The sequence below is a fragment of the Myotis brandtii genome, unplaced genomic scaffold (genome assembly GCF_000412655.1).
Source record: "Myotis brandtii unplaced genomic scaffold, ASM41265v1 scaffold898, whole genome shotgun sequence".
NCBI lineage: Eukaryota > Metazoa > Chordata > Mammalia > Chiroptera > Vespertilionidae > Myotis > Myotis brandtii.
In genome coordinates, this window is record NW_005371683.1 from 804,402 (window position 1) to 811,839 (window position 7,438).

General features: G+C 51.9%; 1 protein-coding gene across 2 annotated transcripts in view; it reads right to left on the bottom strand.

The window, feature by feature from the left end:
- Positions 1-7,438, bottom strand: part of RASSF5 (Ras association (RalGDS/AF-6) domain family member 5) — a 60,841-nt gene that overhangs the window by 30,209 nt on the left and 23,194 nt on the right. The window contains exon 1 of one of the 2 annotated variants that reach the window (XM_005885237.2): positions 1,271-1,282. The exons of the other annotated variant lie outside the window; for it this stretch is intronic. The gene's annotated coding sequence lies outside the window, so the exon portion shown is untranslated. Of the gene's footprint in view, positions 1-1,270; positions 1,283-7,438 lie in introns of those variants that run through there. 2 annotated transcript variants of the gene reach the window in all.

The following is a 7,438-nucleotide window of genomic DNA, read 5'->3' on the forward strand; positions in this document are numbered from 1 at the left end:
TGGGCCCGAGGCGGGGGTGGGGGGCGGGACTCCCTCTGTCCTCTCTTCAGCCTCCTGCAGACAGCTCATTCTCATCACCCATGACGCTCCCGTTCAGTGTGGAAGGTGCTGTAAGGTCAACCGTCCCTCCTCCTTCCCACCCCCCTCTCATTCCCTATGCACTGGGTGCAGAAGCCTAGTCCATCAGGGGAGTTAGAGAAGACACTGGAGAAGAAGGAAATCGGTATTTGGCCTGCCTGGAGAGCAGCAATAGTTTTACTTGGAAATGCCAGAAGACACTGCGGAGATGGGGGGTAGGGGTGCGGGGCACAAGCGTATGCAAATCTCATGCAAAGTTATGGCAACCTGGAGAGAAGCAGCCCTTCCACACCAGGGACCTTGACCTCTGGGAGCCTCAGGGAACTGAAGGAGCCTGCAGACAACACCCTGTTGTTTGTGCATTTCCCTGACTGCCTGGCCAAGAGGGGTTTTTGCCAGACTTTGTCCTTACCACCATGGACAGCTCATTCACATTTCCCCATCGGACTGGGTGAAGGACACCCTTCACAGCAATTAGGGCACCCCACGCACGCCCCCCCCCCACAACTTCCCAGACCACGTTCGTACACAGTAGTTATAGCTGCCAGTGTTCACACAAGGGCTGCATGCCAGGTAATTTACGTGCAGCTTGTCATTTAACTTTCCCAAAGGCCTGGAGGTAGAGATGATTATTCCCATTTTATGGATGAGGGAACTGAGGCTCAGGGTTACACAGCAGGACACGTGTGCTGGGACAGACGGAGGTCTGTGCTATTCTAGGGCCTATGCTCTTAGCCACTGCGATGTAGTCATTCAGCAGAGGTGGGACTGTGTCCATGTGTACTCTGCCATCTTTCCATCCAGTGCAGCCCGGAGTCCCAGAAAAAGAAGGCAAAGCCTTCAGAGCCTGTGGACCCTCGGGGCCCCAGAGAGCGCCTGAGAGGGGCCATCAGGACGCTCTCCAGGTCTGTGTGGCTTTTCCCGCAGCTCGGAAACAATGCGGTCCTGGGCACAAGTCGGGCAGAGGGCTAGACTCAGCCCCGACACCAAGCGGCCAACTCCATTTTAAGCTCTGGTTACTTTTCTAAGGAACCCGCTCCCTCCTCCACCTTAGCCAAATCTGTCTGTGCTCCAGGGGGGTTTCAAACTGCAGCCCAATTTGGCTCCATCCTCCCACACAGTCTTTCTCCCAGAAGCCTGTGAGGCCTGGCAGGCACGAGCTGGCGAGAGCTGAGAGCCAGCACCTAGCTACTGGCCGCCTGGGCTCATAAGGCCCTTCATACCAGGGGCTGCCTCCCGGGACAGGGAGGTAATGAGGGGAGCAGAGGTGGGGGGCCGAGGTGAGCTTCGGGCTGCTTGAGGGGGAAGAGCTGACGTTGATGGGGTTGAAAGCAGGTTCTGGCTTTGTCTGGAGCAATCTTTTCTTCAGATGAGCATTTTAGAAACTATTTTTGGGGAGCGGGGTTTTCCCCAGAGACAATGCTTCAGGCAAGGAGGCTGGTATTGGCTTTGGCAGTACCTCCAAGTCCAATGCCAACATGATGAATCCTGCAAAGAGGGGGGTCGGCAGGATCCCGGCCATCACTAGCAGCCCACCTGCTTGGTCCAGCCAGCAAAGAAACACACTTTTCCTTTGTAAAAGGGACTTCTTGCTCAGTGGGAATCCAATATTTCAGGAAAAAAAAACCGGCCCAGAGTCTCTGTGGCCGCACTGTGTCCTCGGAGTCACGCGGGGACCTCTGCAAAGCCACTGCAGTGTCACGCGTCAGAATGTGCATCTTAAAATACAGCTAGTGCCTTTTTTTAAACAGCAAGCCAGAGCGCCCCGGGAGTCCGCACGGGCCCCTCCATGTGAGCCTCACACCAGAAAGCCAGCCGCGGCCAGGAAAAGCTCTAAGTGACACTGTGTTCTTTTCGGTGTCGCTCCGGGCCATCGCAAATATTATGAAATCGTGATGTCTCAACAGGGCTTTTCAAAGCCCTTTTATCAGCCATTGCTTCACTGAGGTTGCTCTAGAGCTTCGAGAGCAGCTACTGTCCCCTTTTCACAGATGAGGAAACCGAGGGGAGCCACATGGTCCATCACAGCTCAGTCCTTTCAGAGCCTCTGAACTCCCTGTTAGTGTGTCTCGGGCCCTCGTCACCTGTCGATGAATCTAGGCCCAGAGAATCTAGGCTCCTGGAAAAAGTCAGCAAAACAGACTGTGCTGGTGAGGATGCCGGGACAGCAGAAATCCGCAGTGAGCACATATAATGCCATAAGCTGGCCGGCCTCCAGGAGGAAAACCCAGGCTGAAGCCCCAGGGTCCTAAAGAGAGAAGACTGGGTTCCTGGCAGTGTCCAGTGGCCCCTTCCCTATGAATAACCAGCAGTAGCGACAACCTGGCAGGGGGGCGGGGAGGTCAGGGGGGTGAAGGGGACACAGAGAGCCTCCTTTTATGCACCTGGAGGTGAACACACAAAGGATGGGAACCGGCTGTCCTTGTCCCTGGGCCCAGGAAGGGGGGGCTGCACCTTAAGCAGCACATCCGGAACCCTAAATCCACGGCATCGTGCTGGGGTTCAGGGGCCCCGTTGAAATGGTGAGTGGGTGACTTTCCCGTCCCAAAGGGTCAGGTGATGAAAAGCATGACGTTAGCTTTCTTCCTTCTCCAGTGCAACCTGACATGTGGCTGGCTCCCACTGTGAGATCCTCCCCGTGGTTCTTTTTGCTCCAGAAAAGCTGTGACATAAAAGCTGGTTCTCTAGTCCCAGCTCCACCTCCAGTGTGAGCAAGCTCCCTGCCGCCTTGTTGCCCAAGTTCCCCTTCTAGACCAAGATCTGATCACCGTTGTTGTAACATAAAACTACCTGTGGGGAGCTGATATAGGATTAAGCCTCAGACTGACCTGTGGGCAAAGTCACAATTCCCAGCTTAGAGGGCACAGTCCTCTTAGCATAATTAGGCTTGACCTTATGAGGCTCTCTAGATCTTATCTGGGAAGCTAATGGGCTGAGGGAAGTGCAGGAAGTGTAACTATGGTCAAAACAAGAGAAACTCACAAGAACTGTGTAACTATAGAAACCACTACCTTGTTTACCGCTCACTATAAAATAAAGGCTCAGCTTGCCTTGGGATCTTTCTCTGTGGCCTCAGCCAGGCACAGGGAAGATCCACGGAGACTAAGGAAAGCTAGAGAGTTCTGAACGCTGTCTCTGTGTAAAACATTCTTTGCCGACTCCGTCCACACCTTTGGGAACCCCTGGACCGCTGGGGCAGGACCCCAGCAACTACCTAGTCCATTATCAACTAATAATTATTGACCAACTACTGTGTGTCAAGCTCTAGTTGCTTATTCTTTCATACATCCATCTAACAAATATTTACTGAGCACCTTCTACACGGCAAGCGCTAGCCTTGGTGTTCAAGTTCAGGCTCAAATACGGCATCTGCCCACTCGAGGGGTGTCAGAGATGGAGAGCAGCATTCAGGGGCTGAAAACCGTAGTTTTAAATCATTAGTCGCCACCATGTGCAGGCAGCGTACTAATCACCTGATGTGCTTCATTTAACTGAATCCCCACAACAAACCGACGAGGAAGCTACAGTTATTCTCTCTGTTTTGCAGAGAGGGAGGCAGATGAAGTCACCTATGCATAGTCATACATGCGATGGTGCATGTATGGTGGAGCCAAACCAACCCAGCTGGTCTGGTGCAGAACCCGGGGCCCGGAACACCGGAGTCCTGCGTGAAATCACAGCCCTTCACAAACAAGTCAGGACCTACTTCCTCGGTCTGGTCCATTTGTGCCCCCGTCTTCCCTTCAGCTCCCTGGGGTTTTCTGGAGTTCAGCCATGGACTGTCTTCTTCCCCTACGTGCCCATGTCTCCAGGGGCCCTGACTCTCCTCCATGCCAATGGTATCCACCACACCCACAGACTCAAGTCTCAGAATTCTTGGTCTCCAGGCAGCTCCAGGTGGGAACCTGCTCACTGAGCACCCAGCCCTCCCCCTGCAGCCCCGTTCTTCCCTGCCTCACTCCCACCTGCTCCTTCCCCCAGGTCTCTCCTATCTCCAGGAATGCCACAGCCCAGATTATTGCAAAGCCTCCCAGTATTTTCCCTGTTCCCATCTGTGCCTCCTTCAAACTCCCTGCCGCCTTGTTGCCCAAGTTCCCCTTCTAGACCAAGATCTGATCACCGTTGTTGTAACATAAAACCTTCTAGTCCGTTATCAACTAATAATTATTGAATAACTACTGTGTGTCAAGATCTAGTTGCTTATTCTTTCATACATCCATCTAACAAATATTTACTGAGCACCTTCTACACGGCAAGCGCTAGCCTTGGTGTTCAAGTTCAGGCTCGAATACGGCATAGTCCCCGCCTTCTCATAATGTGCAGTCTAGTGCAGGGGTGGGCAAACTTTTTGACTCGAGGGCCACAATGGGTTCTTAAACTGGACCGGAGGGCCGGAACAAAAGCATGGATGGAGTGTTTGTGTGAACTAATATAAATTCAAAGTAAACATCATTACATAAAAGGGTACGGTCTTTTTTTTTTTTTTAGTTTTATTCATTTCAAACGGGCCGGATCCGGCCCGCGGGCCGTAGTTTGCCCACGGCTGGAGTAGGACATGAAATAAGAAATTATAACTAGACTCACCGAACTCTTACACATTTCATTATCTCAATCCTCACAGCCCTGCCAGAAGGTAATTTACAGAAGAGTAAAGTGAGGTTCAGAGTGGTCACACAGCAAGTAAACGGTAGAATCAGACTGCAAACCCAGAGCCTCTGTGTCTGACAATTTTCCATTGTAACTGCTGTCCTTCCTCCAATGACTCCAGTCTGAGTGGGTCCTTCGATGCCGAGTCAACAGTTCACACTCATCTCCAGCCACAATCAAGGTTCCCTCGATTCACTTTCCCAGCAGCCACCCTGCCCTCTGGTGGTTTGGTTCTTGCCTGTCAATATCCTCCTCCTGACTTCCTGACCCATATTCGCCAATAACCACTACATGCCTCTCCGAAGCAACCTTTCCCAGGTGTCCTCTCTGGGTTGCATCTTAAGAACGCTACCTCCTACCCCGAGAGGAGCATTTGACAGCACAAAACCGACTGTGCACAGCGGAGAGCTCCGTTTCTCCCCAGATGGCTTCCTGTTAGAAGAGGCGAGCGGCTGCACACCGTTTAGGTCAGACTCGCAGAAGGTTCGCTTTCTCGGGGGTTCCAGCCCACACTGCACTTCTCTTGCTCGGCTGCCAGGCCAACAGCTTCGATAGGACAAAGACACCGCGGCGGTTACATGAGCCACGGCCCTGAAGGGCTCCTGCCGGGGCTGAGTCAGGCCCCAGGAGTCTGCCTTCCAAGTGTTCTCCTTTAGGGAGACTAGAGAAGCACAAAAGGAGTGTCTGATCAACACCGCATCTCTCAGGGCCCCGCTCCAGGCAAGGCCAGTCCTCCGATGGCCAGGGCAGTGTGGTCACTGTGGGAACAGGTCTTGTCCTACTACACATAGAGAGAGGGCTCTGTTGACTCCTCAGAGCCTCAGGCCTGACCTGGCCCAGCCAGAGGTCATCTCAGGCAAGCCTATTGCTTCCAGGATAGAAGCCGTGGCTGGGGCTGTGAGGAGCACAGAGAAATGTCACCAGTGCTTAAGGATTTCTAGAGAAATAAATACTAGAGCTCTATCCTCCTCAGAGCCAGGATCTTAAATCGTTCCTGTTTGGGAAGCCTTCCAGCTCTGCCTGGCCAGAAATGGGCTCCCGTGGGTCAGCCTGAGCTGCTCAGATAGGCTCGGGGGCAGCTCCTGTGGGAGGCTAACTGACTACTGAGGTCAAATCCCTGACGGCTTTGGCCGGCACGTCTGGCTTCTAGAGCATGGAGGGAAACCTGTGGAGAGTGGAGTGGCCATCCCAGATGTAGCCATAGCTTAGAGAGAGGCTGGGGCCTGGCTCCTGCCTTTGGCACATGTAGGTAAGCTGGCAGTGGATGAGATAAAATGGAATCATAAAGTATATTTAATTAATCCAAAAGAAGACACACAAAAAAGAAAAAGGGAACAAAGAACAGATAGGACAAATAGAAAACAAATAGTAAGATGACAGACTCAAATCTACTTGTATCCGTATTCACATTAAATGTAAATGATCTAAATAACCCAATTAAAGGGCAGAGATTATCTGACTGGATTAAAGAAACAAAGATCTAACTATTTGCTGTCTATAAGAAATGACCTTTAAATACAAAGACACAAATAGCCTAAAAGTAAATGGATGAATAAAGAAATACCATCCTAATGGTAATCAAAAGAAAATTGGATATCAGACAAAGTAGATTTCAGAGCAAATAATATAACCAGGGATAAGAAGGTTATTTTGTAATGTAAAGGGGTTAATTAACAAGATGAAATAATCATTCTAAATGTTTATGCACTGAATAATGGAGCTGCAAAATACAGGAAGCTAGAACTATATGGAGAAATTGGAAAATCCACAATTAAAGTTGGAGATTTCAACATGCCTCAATAATTGATAAGTGGAGCACATGATATGCCTCAATGAATAGCAGCTACTGTTATCAACCACGATTCAATTTGATCAATATTTACGGAGCATTTCAGAGGGGCCCCAGGCCCCAGAATCCGCTGAGGTGTGCAGTATCCAGAGGGCCTGTTAGGAAGAGGGACAGACCTGCACCCCCAACCTTTCTCTTCTTGCTCCCCGGCTCCCCCTTGTGGTAGTTCAGGGTTCAGCACGTGGCCACTGGGCTGAAGACTGGGGCAGAACTGGCCCCAGGTGCTTCCCCTGGGAAAAGTTCTGGAAAGGCAGAGCCCAAGTACAGAGGCAGTGGCAAGACTGGGGAGGGAGTGGGGAGGGAGCCGGGGGGCAGGGTGCCAGGAAACTTAGCTCTACAAGCCAGCTGAGTCACCGCTCAGCGGCTGCAGGGGCTGAGGGAGATCGTTCCAGAGGGGCCCTGCTAAGGAATGACAGGGGCTTCATGGGGGAGGGGTGCAGGCAGAGAGGCAGCAGCAACGGGTCAGGCTGAGACCAGCAGGCCAGGCTGGTCAACCCTGGAGCCTTGGAAGCCATCCGTCCCTTTGGTGAATGGGGACAGGGTCTTGGTCTTTCTATCAATGGAGTGGAGTAATAACTTGGGCTGCAAAGGAGGAGATAATCGTTGAGTCTTGTAGTAAGACGTGCCCGCCCAAACCTCAAAGGCACAGTGACCTGGTTGTGCATACAGGACAGTAGCCCGTCTTTCTGGTGTTTTGGAGAATTGGCAGAGCCAGCCCCTGAGGCTTCATGTGCGAATCCAGGTTTAGGCAGGAGTGGAGGGCAACAGGCAGCCACTGAGGGCTTTCACCACAGGGTGATGTGATAGAAAAATCCAGTAAGGCCATTGGAGGCACCAGAATGGCCCTGGACGCTCAACTCCCCC